At 35.7% G+C, this 19,933-nt stretch overlaps 1 pseudogene across 1 annotated transcript; it reads right to left on the bottom strand.

Moving 5' to 3' along the window:
* Positions 1–6: 6 nt before the first annotated feature.
* LOC309660886 (dolichyl-diphosphooligosaccharide--protein glycosyltransferase subunit TMEM258 pseudogene) lies at positions 7–5,557 on the bottom strand (annotated as a pseudogene). The gene is made up of 2 exons: positions 5,546–5,557; positions 7–4,367 (listed from the first exon to the last, which is right to left on the bottom strand). The product of its transcript is annotated as a dolichyl-diphosphooligosaccharide--protein glycosyltransferase subunit TMEM258 pseudogene (transcript).
* Between the last annotated feature and the right edge of the window lie 14,376 nt (positions 5,558–19,933).

Raw genomic sequence — 19,933 nt, forward strand, 5'->3', positions numbered from 1 at the left:
TATCTATCCTTCAATTCTGAAAAATAAACTTGCTGGGTAGAACATTCTTGGTTTTGATTTTTTCCTTTCCACTACTGTGACTATTATTGTGCCTATAGTGTGCCAGTCTCTTCTGGTATGTAAAGTTTCTGCTGAAAAATCAGCTGGTAGTCTTATGGGGGTTCCTTTGCATGTAACTAGGTGTTTTTCTCTTGCTGCTTTAAGATGCTCTCTTTAACTTTTGACATTTCCATTAGAATGTGTCTTGGTGTGTTTCTCTTTGGGTTCATCTTGTTTGGGATCTCTGTGCTTCCTGGACATAGGTATCTCTTTCCTTTGCCAGGTTAGGAAAATTTTTAGCCATTATTTCTTCAAAGACAGGTTTTCTGTCTCTTTCTCTCTCTCTCTCTCTCTTCTCTTTCTGGTACCCTTATAATATGAACGTTAGTCCATTTGATGTTGTCCCAGAGGTATCACAAATTATCTTCATTTAAAAAAATTTATTTTTTCTTTTTGCTGTTCTGACTCATGATTTCCACTACCCTGTTTTCCAGATCACTGATCTGTTCTTCTGCATCCTCTAATCTGTTGTTGATTCCCTCTGGTGTACTTTTCATTTCAGTTATTGTATTCTTCAGTTCTGATTGTTCTTTTTATATTTTCTATCACTGTTGAAGGGCTTGCTGAGTTCATCCATTCTTCTTCCGAGTTTGGTGAACATCTTTGGGACTATTACTTTGAACTCTTTACCTGGTAAATTGCTTATCTCCATTTCATCTAGTTATTTTACGGCACTTGTCTTGCTCTGTCATTTAGAAAGTATTCCTTTGTCTCTTCATTTTGTCTAACTCTCTGTGTTTGTTTCAGGCATATGAGTTACTTCTCCTGGTTTTGAAAGAGTGGCCTTATGTAGAAGATGTCCTATGGGGCCCAGTGGCACAATCCCCCCTGGTCACCAGAGCCATGTGCTCCAGGGGTGTCCTCTGTGGGGGTTGCATGCACCCTCCTTTTGTGGTTGGGCTGTGTTTGCTGTCGGCATGCTGGTGGAGGGACTGGCTTTGCCCTGCCTGTCTTTGAGGCCCAGCTGCAACTGCTGTGGTTGTACAATGTGTGTGGCTGGTCCCCTGGAACAGGAACTGATTTGGATGAGTACCAGTGCTGGCCAGGGCCACCCACCAGGTGGGGTAAGGTAGAAGCCACTTTGAGGGGTGCCACTGCCAGCCAGGGTGTCGTGGGGTGGAAAGGCAGCCACTTTGGAGTGACTGGCTAGGACCACTGGGTTGGGCAGGGCTAGTCCTCAGGGGAATGCTGTGAGGGGGTACATGGTATTATCTAGTTTAATAGATAGTGACAGAAATAGTGCCCATCACAATGGGGCCAGCTAGGTAGAAGAAGAATAAAAAATGATGGCACTTTCCAGTGCTTCCATCCTTGGAGGAAGTTCCACCAAATTCCTGCCCCTCTGGCACACACTCTAAAATTAGTCAATGAATCTCCTCATACGGCCCAAGCACTTTTAAAGCTGCTGCCTCTGCTCTGGGACTTGAAGTGAGTGAGTTCATGTTCAGGCTCTTCAAGAGCAAAGTCTTGTTTTCCCATAGCCCTATGGCTCTCCCAATGTAAACCCCACTGGTTTTCAAAGTCAGGCATTTTGGGGGCTCATCTTCCTTGGTACATGTCCCCCAGGCTGTGGAGCCTGTTGTGGGCCTCAGACCCCTCACTCTTCAGGGGAGGAACTCCACAATTGTGATATCCCATTTGTGGGTTGCTGGTTGAGGGTGTGGGTTCTAACCAGACCATGTCTCTGATCCTCTTACCATCTCAACATGGCCTTTTCTTTATATCCTTAGTTGTAGGAAATCTATTCTGCTATTCTTCAGGGTGTTCTCATAGATAGTTGTTCTATATTAGCGATAGTTTTGATGGGAGGAGGTGTGGACAGCATCTTCCTATTCCACCATCTTGACCTGGACCTCTCAACTTCTCAACATCTTCTTTTTTAGATGCATCCACGTGGTTGCAAGTATCTGTAATTAATTTACTTTCATTTAACTTTTGTATAGTAAGCCATGGGTGATGCCAAGGACCAATGATACATTCTTATAAATATCCCTTAGTGCACATGTATGTGCATTTCTGTGGGCCAGAAGCCTCGGAATGAAATGGCCAGGCCTATCTTCAACCCTACTAGACAATGCAAAATAATTTTCCAAAGTGGTGTAACAGTTTTCATTCCCACCTGCAGGGTATTAGAGTTTCTGTTACCGCACATCTTATCACTGGCATTGTCAGTCTTTTTAAAATTTATCCATTCTGGTGGTTGTCTAGTGGTATTACACTGTGGTTTTAAATTGCATTGCCTTGACTTTCATCCAGGTTGAAAACCTTTTATTATATTTATTGGGCATTTGGCAATCCCCATATGGGGTTGTCTGTTTTTTTCTTATTGACCGTTTGGAGTTCCTGGTATATTCTGTATTGATCATTTTGTTAGTTATATGCGTTACAAATATGTTAATCCCACCTGCAGCTTCCTTTACATTCTTTTAATGGTCATTTTAGTGTTTTACTAACCAACTTTGATAAAGATGAATGGCTTAGATTAAGAGTAGTGTACACCCAAGGGAAATGTGAAATATTTTAAGCACCAATTAACTAATACATGAAACCACAGAAACGAGTCACTCTCTAGGAAACACAATATTTAAATATAAATATTTTTAAGTTAAGCATAGACACATTAACACAAACAAATCATCAAAGTTCATTGATTAAACAATTGTGTTATCAATTTCACGGTCAAGAAATAAATATTATTAGCAATCCAGAAGCCTCTCTTGTTCTCTCCTAATTACTAGCCTTACTTCCTCTTTAGAGATCATTTCTGCTCTGAGTTCTAAACCAAAGTCTAGTTTTGGGGGTTTTTGCATTTCATTTACATAGAATCATTCCTATGTGTTTTTCTTTTTCTCTCAATTTTATATTTGTCAGATTCATCCATTTTAATACATGTAACATAGTGCCTTATTTTTGTTGCTGTACAGTGTTTCTTTGTATGAATGTGTCATGCTTTATTTACTCTTTCTAATCTTGCATTACACTTAAGTTGTTTCCAGTTTCAAGTGTTAAAAATCAAAATTCAACTGAGTAAATTTGAAGATCTAATTGGCTTTTCTTTCAGTTATTCATGAATTCATGAATGGAGGCATCCTAAGTAGAAAATAGAAAAACACACCAAAGAGCTGGAGAAAAGGAGAGGTTTTTAGATAGAAGAAAAGGACTAGAACAAAAAAGTCATTAACAAAGAAAAGAGTATTGCAGGCAAGGTCACCTTTCATTGCAGAAAAGCAGGGGTCCATCAGGCAGCTTACCTCCCTAATGCTGACCAGGAAATTCCAGACTAACAGGTTAAGATTATGTTCCTAGGAGAGGCTGAAACTGCAATAGCTTAGGTATTAAGTCTTGGTTTGCTGACATGGGGCTTTGCATAAGTGACTCCATTTTGGACCTGTTGTCTCATTTTCAACAGGGGATATTCTAAATAACACTGCTATGAGCATTCATTATTTACATACATCACATACACACAAAATTCTGTTGGATATACACTTAGGAGTAGAATTTGCCAGGTCCTAAGGTACACATATTCTAACTTTTGCTGAAAATGCCAATCAGATCCCCCAAATGATTGTACAAATATACATTTCCTTCAGCATTGCATAAGTGTTTCATGTGCTTCACGTCCTCATCAACACTTGGTATAATCAGTTTATTCATTTTAGCTATTCTTATTGGAACATGGGGGTATCTATTTGTGATTTTAATGTTCATTTACCAGATGAGATTAAATATATTTCTATAAATGTATTGACCAGTTGGATATTCTCTTTTCTTAAAATAAATGTTCAGTTTATTTGTCCATTTTTCTATGTTTTTATTGACTTGTAGGAGTTACCTATATGCATTTTGGATATGAGAATTTTTTTTTTTTGGTCACACATCTGCCTTTATTGTGAGCAGCAGGTGGGACACTTCCAGCATAGCAAAAAAAAAAAATGAATTTACAAAAGCAGGGATTCAGTTAAGCCGCCTGGTTGGAACCCTTGGGAGTTCATATTGTAGATGCCGACCCAGAGCAGCAGGAAGAGGACTCCAAAGCCCATGAAGAGTGAGGCCACCAAGGAGATGAGGAGCTCCTTGTAGATATCCCGAGTGTGTTTGGTGGAGGTGACCTCATAAACGAAGAACCAGGCAGTGAAGAACATGCCAGTGGCCAACAGCCCCAGGGTCAGACGTGGAAAGACAGCCGGGTTCACTGGGCTGGTGTATCTTCTTATGGCCTCAAGCTCCGTTTTGCCAGGCACAGGGTAATCTGCTGCTCCTGAGAACTTTTAATTTATTAAAAACTTTAAATTTTTATTTGGATTTGGGCCAGAGAAATCTTTTTCCACTCTCTTAATTTTCTTCATTTTTACTCCCTTAATAATGCCTTTTGATGAAAAGAAGTCCTTGAATTTTATATGGTTCAATTCATTAATCATTTCCTTTATGTTTAGTGCTTTATATATACTTGTCTCAGAAATCTTTCTCAAGCAAAATTGCATGATGGTATTGGTTTTGATCTGTATACATTCAACAAGTATTTTATTGAGTACCTAATACTTAGCCACTACACATTAATTGATCTCTTGTAGATAATTGAATTTCTACACCTAATTGGTAATTCAAAACCCATTAAAAACATGGAACTCCAGTAAAACCTGCTCAGTCCTACCTTTTGAATTATCTATAGTTTTGACCATTTGGGTAACTCTTTTCAATTTAATTTGCAGTATATGAGTACTTATCCTTTGTTTAATCTTCTTACTTCCTCAATTCTTTTTCTCTTGCTGTGTTTTCTAAAGCTTTATTTATGGTCCCATTATGTGTCTTTCTTTGTAGTTTTGAAGTACAAAATTATTATTAGTTGATTTTGGAAGAAGTCTGATTCCCTCCATAATGCCCTGCAAAATGTTGTTTTCCTATGACAATTATCAACGAAACACCTGCATAGCACTCTTCAGCTATGCCTCTCCAACATAATGGCATTTGTTTATGTTTACTGTCAAATACGACTCTTGAGTGTTCTGTTGTAATAGGGAAAAAAAGACTTTTAGATCCCTTTTGGAGGTAAGAGTTACTTTCTGATGGATTCTAAGCTATAAATGACTTTGTCATATTTTCTGCATTACCTCCTCCCACAAAGAGAAAGGAATAGTCTAAGTACCATTATTATTTAATCATTCCATGCACAGTGTTATATAGAACTATAATTTCCAAATCTGATTGATTTTTGGAATCGTTTTTTAAGAATACTGAACCCCATGATGCAACCTAGGCCTACTGAAAGAGAACTCCTGAGGATAGAACCTGACAACTTCTTGTTATAATTTTGTTTTGTTTGGGTCAAAACCCTCCTTTGATAACTGTGATAATCAGCCAGGATTGGGATCTGCTGCATTAGACTGCTTATACCTCTCAAATCAAATCTCCTGCCAAAAAACTTAACACTTCAGTCTTCACTTACCTCTTGCCACATCCTGGTATGTCTCTACTTAAATCCATATTTTTACTAATTATTTTACCATTCCTAGCCACCTAGGACTGTAATAACAAGCCTATCATTGACTTTTGTTTCTCTCCTGCTTTTGCCTCTCCAATTTTCATCCAGTCTCCAAGACATATTGATTTTATTTCCACAATATTTCTCTCATCTGTTTTCTCGTTTACATTTCCAGTGCAACTACTCTAATTCAACTCCCATTTCTCTTGCTAAGACTTTTTAGAGAGCCTATTCTCCCTGACTCCAAGATCAATGCCACATAATCCATCCTGCACCATAGTCTCAAAGACTATAGCTTGACCTTGATGTGACTTTTTCAAACATTTTTCATAGCTCTTCATTTTCTACAATGTAAAGTGCATATTCATAGGCTGGCATTCAATACCTACTATTACCTGGTCACTATATATACCATTTTACTTTGTCTCCCTTTTTCCCCTTTATGCAGCTACTTGTTTGTCTCTTTCTCCCAAACCTGCTCTATACTTTTCAGCTTTACCTGTTTGCTTTTACCTGGTTTAGTAACCCATTCATCTGATTTGTCCTTCCTCCTTCCCTATCTGTTCAAATATAATTTATATATCAAGCTAAAGTTCAAATGCCATCTTCTTCAAATCTTACTTGATTTCACATGATTGCAGTGATCCATTTATCCTCACAATCTTATTTCCTTATGTTACCATATTTTGCATGGAGGTTTTCTGCCTTCATTGCTTGTAAGCTCACTGAAAGTTGAAACTGTAAATTATTCAACTTTCTCTGCTCTAGAATGCCTGGCACAATGCCGTGCCCACAATTAGGGCTCAGTAATTTATGGAATAAAGTGGTGGGTGCATGAATAAATGGCTATACTGAGAATCACAGAATAGCAGTAAAATGACTTTCCAGGCATCACTAAAATCTGCTTACAAGATTCTAATGGGAGAAATTGAGAGTAATAGAGCAATGAACATTAATATTTTCTAAGAATTATTTCCCTTTAATGAGATGAATAAGTGATTATCTCTGCCTGAACGTATGGTGACAGAGTATGTAGAAAGCTCTACTTAGTGATTATTTAAAATGAACTTATTTCCATCATAATATTTAGGTAAATGAACTTCAGGTATAAAATATTACATAGACTCAGGCAAGATATTTTTCGTTTCTATTTTTAAATAATTCTTATCTGGAAAAAATAACTATTTTTAAGATTAGGTAGTAAATATTTATAAACATTTCTGAAAGCAAATTACCTAATACATTTGTGACAGTTTCAGGCAAAAATAAGTACTTATCTCTACATTTATTATATTAGACCACCAGTAACTTGCTCTTCAAAGTAGTTGTCATTTATTGAGGAAAAACTTCCCTCTTATGGAGTTTTTTTTTACCTATCTTAGACTATGATACTAAAGACGTTTTGTTCTTTAGAGGTAGTAATATATACATGCTATTTAAATACAAACAGTTTGGTCTGCATATTGTCAAGAGTTTATGTTTATCAGCAGTGAATAACAATTATTATACAAGTGCTCTGCAATAGACCTTCAGATAATACGAAATCTATTCTAAAAAATGCAATTCATTGTTCATGGTTTAGATTTTAAGGAAATATCTTTAAATATTAGTTTAAATAAATAAATGACCTCTGAGGGTCTTCATAGAATTCATGTTAAAGTAACTTGAGGCAAATGATTACAATCTTAGATTTTCCCTTATGTTTCATTCCTTTCTGCTCATGCTCTCTTAATAACAACTCCGGTTACTATCATTCCTCCTCAGGCTGCCAGAAACTGCTAATGGACTACGCTCATTCTTTTTTGATCCCTAGATGTTGTTCCCTTGGTGTTATTACTTAATTTGTTTAGTTTTGAAGACATTATAATATCCCTTAAAAAAACAACTATTGATTGCTGTGAAAGGTCTGGCTTCTTGATCATGCTACTAAAGTTAGTCCCCTCCATGTCACAAAATAAACTCATTCTGTGGTGCTTCTTTTCCCTCCATTTAAAAACGTTCCCATAACTATAAAAAGAAGATATGTAATAAAGACATCAGTCCTTAGTAAAAAAATAAAGTTTTATGCTTTTATTTGTTTTTTTTTTTCTGACATTCTACCTATTTGATGTGCAATTACCTAGCATGAACTACATGACTATATAGGGTGATAGTTTTCATGTGCCTAGGAGCAAGCAAGAATTTAATCCACTGAAACTGGAAAGACAGGTAATTTTATTCATTTTTTTGTAGGCATCAAGTTAGCTGAGATCCTTTTGTTTACAAGAAACAAAAATCTATCTCAAAATAGATTAAACACCATAAAAGGAAGTTATCGGATTATATAGCTACACTCTAGGATAGACGTGGCTTTAAGTTGGGCTGGATTCCAGGACACAAAGGATGCCATTAGGATGCCAGGTCCTTTCATTTTCTCTTTCCTATGACTAAGTTTCCTTCAGAAATGTAGCTGTAGCTCACATTCTCTTTATGATTTGTGATCCTAGAAAACATAGTGGTATTTTCTGATAGCACCAGTAACCCAGGTACAGCTCTGGTTCAGCAAAATGTTGACAGCATGGACAGCATGATTGGTAGATTTACCAAGTGGGAGGGTAAGTTTCCAAGAATAAAACCATGCAGGGATGACAACGAGCATCTAATATTGACGATAGGTAGGTGTCAATCAGCAACTCTAAAGGTGCAATAATAGGTAAACATCTGAGGAAAGAGGAATTAGATTTTGCCAGTAAGTGCTAATTTCTTTTCTTCTCTGAGATGAAACATCAACTTCCTTGCATAATGTCTTTTTGACCAGGATATAGTTCATATTCTTTTTTTCTAATACTCCCTTTTCTTCTGAGAAATAACAGTCTTCACATGTGTTTACACTTGTATCTACAGTAATAGCTAACTGGAGGGGCTTTCTGTATCTTTTCCACCTACCTTTCTTTACTTAACTCATCTATCACTATCTTATCTTTTAAATGTGTCTTGAGTACATTATCATCACTCTACGTGTCATGACACTAATTAAGGCTGCCATCATAGAGAACCTCCACTATTGAAATTATCTCTAAAGTATTCTCAATGCCTTCATGTTTTCCCTTCTTACATATGGTCACAGGGTGAGGGTGCTAAAAAGCATATCTAAAGCATATCTAATCAAGTGACTGGCCTGCCTTAAGTCTGTAGATGGATAGGTGGCTCCCATCAACTACATTCATGATTTGGCAGATACCCAATTGCAATAACTTCCCTAACCTGTTGTTATCACACTCCAGTGGTATAGAAGTACTTGTATTTCCCTCAGTACCCTATGGTATTAGGTAGCTCCATGTAGTGATTGCGCCAATGCAAACATAGTTAATACCTCTCCCTTCAGTTCCACTTTCCTATATATATTTCTGTCATTGCATTTACACAGAGTAACATCTGTCTACATGCCTCACTTTCATTACCCATATTGGGCTCTGTTTCTTGTAGGTATAATCTATGACCTTGCTATTCAAAGTGGTATTCTGTGGACCAGGAATATTGGGTTCAACCTAGGAGCTGTTTAGAAATGAAGAATTTTGTGCCTCATCCTAAGCTTATTGAATCAGAATATGAATTTTAACAAAACGTTCAAGCAATTCAAATGTACTTTAAATTTTGAGGAACACTGATTTATGACATATTCCTTGAATGTTAAAACCAAGCATCTACCAAATTGGTACTTATACTTGGTATATAGTAAATTATGTATACATTTTGGGTTTAATTGAAATAAGTTTATTTACATCATGATTTTTTTTTTTTGAGCCTCAGTAAAAAATCCTCACTCTTCCTAGGGTGTTTTGCCTCCTAAGAAAATAAAGATCCTGTGATTATGTCATATTCTCAGACTACAGATTTGATATTTGGCGACATCTCTTCCTTCAAACCCCAGAAAAATTTTCCCTATTTCCTCTAAGCTCACCAGTTAACCCTGAAATAGAAAGCAGTGGTAAAGAAATATATTAGTAAGAGTCCAAGCTGAGGTGCAGCCCGTTGCAGGAGATGAATTGCATTACTGGCCTTCAATTTTATAGCATTTGGTCATGCCCTCCCATACTGACTCTGAGCTTGAGCACGTGGATTGCTTTAGCTAATGGAACAAGGACACATTTGATGTGAGCAGAGCTTGTGCACTTCCATTTCCTTCTTACTCTTTGCCTTAATTATTAGAACAAGGAACAGAGCCCAGTAGGCATAGTTGTACCAGTCGAGGCCTAGACATGACAGGAGGCTTAGCCAAGATCAGAAAAGCCAACCTGTAGCTGATGAACAGCTGACTACAGACAGGAGTGAACCCCATGATCCCAGGTTAGGTCAGCGGGACTGTCCAGCTGACACACAGAACCATGAGCAAAAATATTTATTACAATATTGTTGCATGTCACAGAGGTTTTGTGGTTGCTTTTTTGCAACATTATTGGGATAATAGATAACTGCTACAGCAGTCGGAAGTATAACTGTTCAAGTACACTCAGTTTCCTTTGAGGTTCATTCATAACTTGAATAATTTTTATAGTGCTTAAACTTGAAAATGAACAAAAAGTGCTCTCTATACTTAAAATCTTAGTTATAAATCTCAATAATAGGAATAAGAAGAGAATTCGTTTACAGATATGATAAAACTGTTCTCAAAAGTCTTTGAATCTCTGTAGGAACTGGGGTAAGCGTTCTTTATTTTCTTCTAGTTAGAGGATCCCTACCTCTGGGTTCAGAAGGTCAGATAAGATTGCTTACCTAACTATTGGGTAAGAGTTGCTGAAAATTAGATATATAACATAGATACAGCAAGAAATTTGTTAAAATTGGAAATGAGGTAGTTGTATGACTAGATACTTCTAGGAAAGGAAGGACAGAGGGAAGTTTTGCTATTTAAACGCATTTCTTATTAGGGGTCTCATAATTCTTAATTGGGAAGTCTATTATTTAGATTGTACTTTTGCTAATTAATCTTTTATCTTTCAGATGGTTTGAATTATATTTATTAAAGAAAAAAATCAAAGATTTTTGTGAAATCTAGTGGCTGCACTTGTTTCTTAATGATACTTAAGCAACAAATGGCTAAAGTATTCACACAGCAATGAGGATACAATGAAAATTACTTTTGAATAAAATTATATGTTAACTCAGTCAAAGCATTTCAGTCAGCCATTGGCCAAAGCCTGGAGATGGGGGTAGTAAGGTGGGGTAGGCAGCAGCTGGGAGTTATCTGCCAATACTCACAGCAGCTGTGGAATGGGTTTATCACTAGTGAAGGCGATCTGGGCAGATCTAGGAGTTTCAATTTTCCTGATTATAAATCTGAAGTTTTCATTCCTGCATATTTTCCTACTCAGTCTCCTTTTATGCAATCAAGTATTCCTTGCTCCCGATGCTTCAGATGATTGTGAATTGTGTTTACATCTCTTCCCCAGATGTAAACCAAAATATCATTATTTCCCATCCAGTCTGCCTAGGTGAGGTGCCATAAGAACAAACAAAATGAGTCTCTGATTTTCAGGCAAAATTCTACCACAGTGCCTAGGAATTACTGGTGGTTTTTCTTCTCTCATATTCTTAGGCTGTTCTGTAACACGCATTGTATGGTATGCATTTATCACTTTCAGCTTGGCCTGAGTCTACTATTTACTCCAAATTTTTCCAAAATTAGATTATAGCAATTGTAATCTAATCAGTGAAAAGTAAAGTACAGTTTTCTTCCTTAAACTAATGAAAGTTAAGTAAATTTTATTACTGTAGCTTATATATTTTTAATTATAGAGCTACAAAATAGGTTTCATTTATCTTTTAGATATTTTTAATAACCACTTTTATAAAATAGAATAATTACGTTTTAGTTGTTCTTCTTTAATTGGATCTTCTAGTACATCTGTGTAAATAAATCAAGGAAGAAATGTGAGAGTACTTTTTATGTTTTTTGTTTCCTCTACATCCCTGTTAGCTAAATATCTGTGCTGCAAGAAGCTTGCTAATATTTCAGAGGAACAATGTAAAGTGGGGGTTGATTTACTTTTTCTTTTAAATGTGATAACTATTTACTAAAGACTATGTGTCTTGTGTGTAGGAGATTAGAAGTCTCAAGAGTGCATTAAGCAAAATCTAAAAGAAACATAGTATTGATAGTTACAAAATGACGACACCAATCATGGAATATTACCTGTTACAACTCTATGAAGTCATTACTTATAGATTAATCCATTTTCATTCTAAAATATGTAGGCAGGGACTTCCCTGGTGCGCAGTGGTTAAGAATCCACCTACCAACGCAGGGGACACGGGTTCAAGCCCTGGTCCGTGAAGATCCCACATGCTGCAGGGCAGCTAAGCCCGTGCACCACAACTACTGAGCCTGCACTCTAGAGCCCGTGAGCCACAACTCTGAGCCTGCCTGCCACAACTACAGAAGCCCGCGCACCCCCAGAGCCTGTGCTCTGCAACAAGAGAAGCCACCGCAATGAGAAGCCTGCGCAGTGAAACTTAGAGTAGCCCCCACTCGGCGCAACTAGAGAAAGCCCGTGCGCAGCAACGAAGACCCAACACAGCCAAAAATAAATTAATTAATTAATTTAAAAAATTATGTAGGCATATTATTAAAAGAAAAGATGTATTCTGAAGGTTGTATAGAATTAAGTATTTCAGAAATGTTTTGTGTCAATACAATGGTTGACTTCTATTGTCCAATTTAAGTTTTGAGAAAATTTCTAGAAGAATCAATATTTCATTTGCTGTTTTTAGGAGTTTAGTATCTTTGACTACTTTATCACTCATATCCACTTATGTAATGTTCATCCACTGTTCAGATGAGTGGAATATCCCTAATATTCTTCCTACTTTAATAGCTGAGGAAAACCAATAAATTTCTTAGCCTATCTACAGAAGTTACACAGAGTCTCAGGCAGGCCAATAGTCTAAGAACGTGAAAGTGACAGAATTCTCATCCAGTCAGTTGCTCTGCCTCTACTCAAGAATTGACCTATTTCATTACAAATTGTAAAATGCTATACCAGCCAGGTGAGTTGGATAATACAACAATTATCTTCTGATATAAAGAAAACTGGCCATCTGGAGAAATTAGGCACAAAAGCCAACCATACAACCAAAACAAACACAAAAACAAAAAATAAAACACACGCAAAAAATCAGCCTAAGTATTACACTTTCTTACCTAAAGTATTTGTTTCATTGAAAGCATCAATTTTCATATATATATTATTGTATTTTCATGTATATCTCTACTTAACATGCTGATAACATAATAGTTGTGTTCATATAACAAAAAAAGGATAAATTGTATACGATTCCTGTTTTTCCCTTGAAATCTTTATGCAACTATGGAAACTAAACAATACATTTTAAATATATTGTTAATCTTGGTCCCAAATAAGTAACAGCTAAATATAGAGATTCAACACAATCACTTAAGATGTCATTAATAAAAATTTATTGAATATTTTATGCTAGCCATTGTTTTCACAGAATTTGCTTCATCTTGCATCTTTGTGTTTCATAATTTCAGAAATCAATACGATAAATCTACAAAATAAAATTTTACCTTTTGATAGAAATTAAATGCTTGACTCCCCCAAATAAAAGTGTTTTGAAAGAAATGGCAAAAAAGTGCTAGTATGCTGAGGATATATTAAGACTCAAAATAATCTGTTCATAGTTTTAAAAAAAGTTGTTCCTGGAATTTTCTTCATAACAAGATGAACAGAATATAAAGTCCAACAGGACCTCTTAGTCATAAAAAAAAGTGCATCAAGAGGTGAAAAATGAAGTTATTCTCACACCATTATTTCTGGCATACTACATAATGCATATGCATTAGTGACAAAAATTGTTATGCTTCTTTCACACATGAATAAAAATACAAATAATTTTTCCAAATAAATTAGGTCAAAAGGAGAATGGCAAAAATATTATCTTATGCCTGAAAGATAAACAATCAAGGGATTGATGAAACAGGAAAATAAGGAGCTTTTAAAGGCCAACCACACAACTCTCCCTGCCAATAATCCTCTATTATCCAAACTCAGGATCATGAGTTAGAATTGTCCTGCCAGTACAAAGATAAATTGTAGTCCAAAATTTCTATGCCAAGAAATATCCAGAGCTGAAATTGGAAATATCCCAGGAGGTTAAAAGAAGAACGCTTTCAAAGGCTTTTAAGCAGAGCAGCTGGTGTCATCACATGGTCAGAGAAATCTTAGGCGGCATGGCTGATACAACTTTATTGTTGGGTTCACCTGCTTCAGGGTTGATGGAATCTCTATCCTTAATGCTCCTTGTCTAGACTTCAATATATTAAAAAGTATTCTAATAATTCCAGTCAAAATCTTAGGTCTCTAAAAGAGATATACTAAAATATTTTACCAGTTTGTCAAACATCATTTTGCCATCATCTCACAGAAAGCAAATGTTCCAGTTATTCAATTCCTTTATTTTGGAATTTTCTTTATCCTTCACGTTTATGTTTTTCAAAGAGAAAATCAACAACTTAGGAGTTTAGATTCTCAGTTGACTAAAATGCTGTATTGCAGGGTCCTGCAGCTTGTGCCATTCCAAATCGGGTAGTAGATTTAGATAGTGAACTGCAAAGCTGCCACCTGTGATCTGATAAGTAGAGTAAATAATAACCACCTATCTAATCTAGAATGAGTAAGTATACATTTATAAGGTGTATCCTTATATATCATTACAAAAACAGAATAATGCTGACATGGAAATGAATTCTATTGGTAGCACAGGTAGATGGATGCCAAAATGGAGACCGTTTATTCTAGTGGGTAAGAACTCTTAATCCTGGTTTTACACCCAGTTCCATAGTTAGCATTAACCATGAGACCATGGACAAGTTAATATCTCTAAGCTTTAAATTCCTCATATTTAAAATTAGGTTAATTTAAAATATTTAAATAATTTTAAATAATATTTAAATAATTTTAAGTATCCCCTGCCTCAGAGGATTGTTGAGAATATTAAAGAAGTTCCTGTGAGTTTAACATGCAGCACAATGCCTGGTGTATTATAGTATCATGCCAAAAAATAGACTATGCTCTATATCTGTTATATTTTATCATTTAGTGAGTACCTAATATATTCCAGACAAACTATTTTGTTCTTGAATTATTCCAAATCATTACAACAGTCCTATAGTTTGATATAATTAGCCCCATTATATAGATGTGGATCTTGAGGTCCAGAAAGGGTTTTATTGCACAAATTTATATGATTATTAAGTAGTTTCATGACAATCGGACCTATATCTGTCCAATTATTTTTTGTTCCACAGGTGTAATTGGAAGCAAGAGTTCTGATAGTAAAATACATCTCAATTGTATGTGACCTCAATAGAATGTGACCTTTTCAGACCTAGTTGGAACCTAGTTGTGGATCTGGTACCTCCTAAAGGTACCAGATGTGTAAAGGACATCTGCCTCTCGCTTCCAAATATTATTCCTATTTACAAGACACAATAAATTTTGCATCAGAAAATGTGATTCCTCTAAGTTAAACACGTGTTCTACAAATGTGTTTCTCTTTTAAAATACAAATATTCCCAAGGAGAGATAAGAGCTATAAGAAATTAAGAGATCTTAGTGTCTGTATTTTTTGTTTAAGAATTTTTTTCCTTGTTTTCATAATTTCCAGAGAAGATTTACAGCAATGGAAACCATACTGGGTGCCTAAAACAGTGAAAATGAAAACAACTTACATCACCAAAGATAAATTTCTAGTTTTAAAATGATAGTCAATATCTGGCTTGTCTTTTAAAGCAATTCTGTATTACTCCAAATCCCTGTTGAGTCTCTGCTTCCTGAACATGAACTATTTAAAAATTTGTCTAGGGGGCAGGGGAGGGATAATTTAGGACTGTGGGATTTGCAGATACAAACTACTATACATAAAATAGATATACAACAAGGTCCTACTGTATAGCACAGAGAACTATATTCAATATCTTGTAATAAACCATAATGGAAAATCATGTGAAAAAGTTTATATATATATATATATATATATATATATATATATATATATAGACACACACACACACACATATATATGTATAGAACTGAATCACTTTGCGCTATACCAAAAACTAACACAACATTGTAAATCAACTATACTTCAATTAAAGAAAAATTTTTTTGTCATGAAGGCAGCCAGAAAACTCTTAGACTCAAAGTGCTGCAGCAACCTTGAAGTCAATCAATACTCTACACCTCAAAACAACTTTCTATGCAACTCTTTTTATAAAAGAATACAAAGGATGCTTTTAAAGAATGTTCTGGTAAACACCAGATTTATCATCTCAAGTAGTTATGTCCCAAAGGATCATCTTATCTATCATAATGTATATTTAAATTTGTGGTGATGTAGATAAAAGCCCAGACTTTTAAACAGAGAGTATAGATACATAAAGAGATTTTCTGAAAAGGTTATGACAATAATAGTATTTAACCATTTCAAAATGGTTACCAGATAACCAAAGTATAAATTCAAAAGTGAGATATTCACAATCAGATATTTTACGAACATTTTTAATCTTTTTCTAATAATATGTAATTATTAAAGATAATTCCATATTTTTTACTTGGAAGTCATTACAATCATAACTTTTCAAAGAAAAATGCAGTTTTTAATAATATTCAGATAAAATCATAGTAAAATAAATAAACTAGGAAGTTTGCATCACTAAGGAATGGAAGCAGATTTTCAGAACTCTAGAAACTTTCAGTGACAAGCCTAGGATTTTAACTAGTTTGGCTGTTGAGAAGCTTGTTTCCTTCTTTACACCTTCTTGTCATCTCATTGAAAATGAGGCAGAAAAAATTTTAAGTCTCAAAACATCATACAAGGTAAGATTTTTATGACTCCTGTTGGGACCATACAAACCATCAAGTCATTATAGTACATTCGCCACAGATCAAGTAATGAGGTGAGAAGCAGCTTCATTTCTGCTTCCTCCAAGTTGGAAAACATGGAACAAAAATTGGACAGACACAAAGTGAGCCATGAGCCACACGCCGTTGTCTGAACTCTGAGAAAAAGAAGCATTACACATGCGCACATCTGCATAAGACCGTAAGCTCCCCAGATTCCTGCTAAAGAAGAAACTAATTCTTTATGATTCAGGGGAACACAGCCGATCCCTAAGTAGAGCTGCAGAGTGCGAACCATAGAGAAGGACCTACAGAGAATAAAGTCACAAAGAATTGCTAATAGCAATTGCACATTTCAAACGTGAAATTCTTTTTAATATATTTGCATTGTTTGAGAACAATCACTCTTTCTACACCCCTGTATTTTTATTTCAGGTAGTATAATCCTTTCTTGAGCTTCATAATTGTAAACCACGGGGCCAAATGCCATGTGGTCTTAATAAAAATTAATCTGACCTTAAGCAGAAAAACCAGAGAAGACGGTTTGCTTTTAAATTCCTTTCCAATATCTTTCTCTCCTAAATATTTATAGTTATAAGTATCTGTTGCTTAAAATATATAATATAATATTATGTTAATAGTATTATATATATTATATAAATAGAACTCTTAGCTAGCCATTTAAAATTCTTAAATACTGTCTCCTCTGAAAACTTCATACAGGCTCAAAACTAACCTGCCTGCTGGCTGTAGTCAACAAAACACCTCGCCCATAGACCCGTGTAACAAGTGAGGACCGGATCTTCTTCCAACAGCCAGATGCCAAGATGGATTTACACACTCAATTTCCTTCCTCCTGAAATAATGCAACTTGAAACTGACAAATATTTTTACAAATCATACAACGGGTTTCTCAAAAAAAAGTCACCAAGGAATTACCAAAAAGACAGAGCAGCACAGAATCTCTTGGAGTAATTTCCTTTGGACATCAGAAGATTTTTAGAGCAGCACTAATTCTTTTTTTAAAATTTTATTTATTTATTTATTTTTGGCTGCCTTGGGTCTTTGTTGCTGCTCACGGGCTCCCTCTAGTTGCGGCGAGCGGGAGCTACTCTTCGTTGCGGTACGCGGGTCTCTCATTGCGGTGGCTTCTCTTGCTGCAGAGCATGGGCTCTAGGCCCGCGGGCTTCAGTAGTTGTGGCACGTGGGCTCAGTAGTTGTGGCTCGTGGGCTCTAGAGCACAGGCTCAGTAGTTGTGGTGCACGGGCTTAGTTGCTCCGTGGCATGTAGGATCTTCCCGGACCAGGGCTCGAACCCGTGTCCCCTGCATTGGCAGGCAGATTCTTAACCACTGAGCCACCAGGGAAGTCCCAAGCAGCACTAATTTTATCTATTTAAATGCAAAGCTTTGCAGCAAGATTTTTTTAAAATACAGGGATATATATATTTCTTAAATTTTGGAAAATGCTGAGACATAAAAAACAACAAAACAACAAACACAGTCAGAGGACATTAAATGACTTGCCAAAGTCAAACAATGTATTAGTGATAGAGCTAAACTTACAAATCTACCCCACTGTCATGTAGACCACTCACATGTATCCATCTTTCTGACTTTTATCTACATTTTAAACATCCAAATAAAAAGATATAGTCTTATAGAATAATATTTTAGAGTTCAAATATATCTTGTTCTTAAAGTTTAAATATTTCAATTTAACAAATTGTTCAGAGATATGACTGTCTTTTCAAATATATTTCCTCCATTAATTTGTGGTTTTTTAGCACTCTTGTCACGTCTTTACAGCATGACAAAATGTCATTTCAAAACCCGTCCTTTAGATATATTCTAACTAGGCATTTAAAGCAATTTAGAAGAGTGCTATAAATGCCTCAATTGAGAAGCTTAAAGCAGAAGAACTAAAATAAAGTGATTTACAGACAAGAATTATTTGCAAAGTTTCAGAGTAAGATAAACTTCTAGAAAGCTGATGTCCCATACATATTTTAAGGTTCTGAAGTATTTTGTCCAATTAAAACTAAAGTACACTAGCAAACTGGACAGTCAGTTTACTTAAGCTTGAAAATTCCATGTCATTCAAATTGGATACAGTAGTTAAGTAAAACAATGGGCCTTCTATTTTCTGCCACATGTTATTTTTTTTAAAAACATATACAAGAGCTGTCATATGAGCAGCCGGTTTGCCTGCTCAGTGCAAGGTTTTATGTTTCTGAAAGGCCTCTACCCCCATCTCTTAATGCCGAAAATAAATCAATTTCATCTGTTGGTTGTTTTATTTCTAGGCTTTTTTTTTTTCCTGCTTCCTTTTAGGCCAGTTTCCACAAAGCCATATGGCAGCTGAGAGAAGGAAAGCAATGAGCTGTATTTTCAGACCTGAACAAAGGATCTGTGGTGTCAGAGCGACCCATGAATGCATGAGACACAGCCGTGAAGGGCCTCCAGCCCTGTCAGTGAGGACTAAAGGAAAGGCTGATGGAGCTGCCACTGCTTAAACAGAGAAATAGTGAGTGCTTTCCTTGCTCATGTCATCTGCTTTCATCTACCCGCACCTTTACCACATCCCTTCCCAGGCAGTCTGGTGCCAAAATCCCATTAGCTATATTAATGACATATGGTTGGGGGAAGAAGTGTGTGGCTGGACAAGAAAGGCACAAGTTGAACATTCTTTCTATTTATCTCTGATATTTGTATCACAAGATGCAAGAATCCCAACAAAGACTGTACCCATCAAGTACTTAAGAGCTCAGAATGCACTACAGAAAAGAGCCCGTAAAGCACTGACTTGTCTCTCATCTACTCCAGTTGAACTCTTCTGTTCTCTCGTGATAGAAAAGATTAGGCAGACCTCTAAACATTGAAATAATATAGCACGTTTTTAGGCTTAAAGCTTTAAGTCATAAGTTGTGATATAGGATATTAGAAATTCCTGATCTCACTGAGTACCTACACACATACCCTCACTCACTCACTTGCTAACTCATACATCTATGCTTTTATAGTTTTAGACTATATATTTGTGTGTACATATATATACATATGTAAATATTAAAGCTACAAACTTTTTAAACGGTTAACTTCAAACCTTTTTAGACAATTTCATTGGTTACCATTTAGAATAACAAGTCATTATGCACATAAGACAATGAACGAACATTTTCAAAGGAGTAAATAAATATATATGTTGTTCCCTCTCACACCAATCCCTTATACAGAACTTTACATTCGTATCAGCAGGTGGTTAATAAGACAGAGAAAAGTTGGGTATGCATAATACTTATCCTTTCTAAAGTGAGAACATTGAAAGAGAGGAAAGGAAGAGAAGAAGAATAGCTTCTACCCATGGGTAGTACTCCTTTCATTTCTGTCATTTTATTTTTTTGTTTTTAATTTTTTTATTGAAGTACAGTTAACTTACTATTTTTTTTTTTT

Source organism: Balaenoptera physalus, assembly GCF_965194825.1.
Source record: "Balaenoptera physalus genome assembly, chromosome: 5".
Classification (NCBI taxonomy): Eukaryota; Metazoa; Chordata; class Mammalia; order Artiodactyla; family Balaenopteridae; genus Balaenoptera; species Balaenoptera physalus.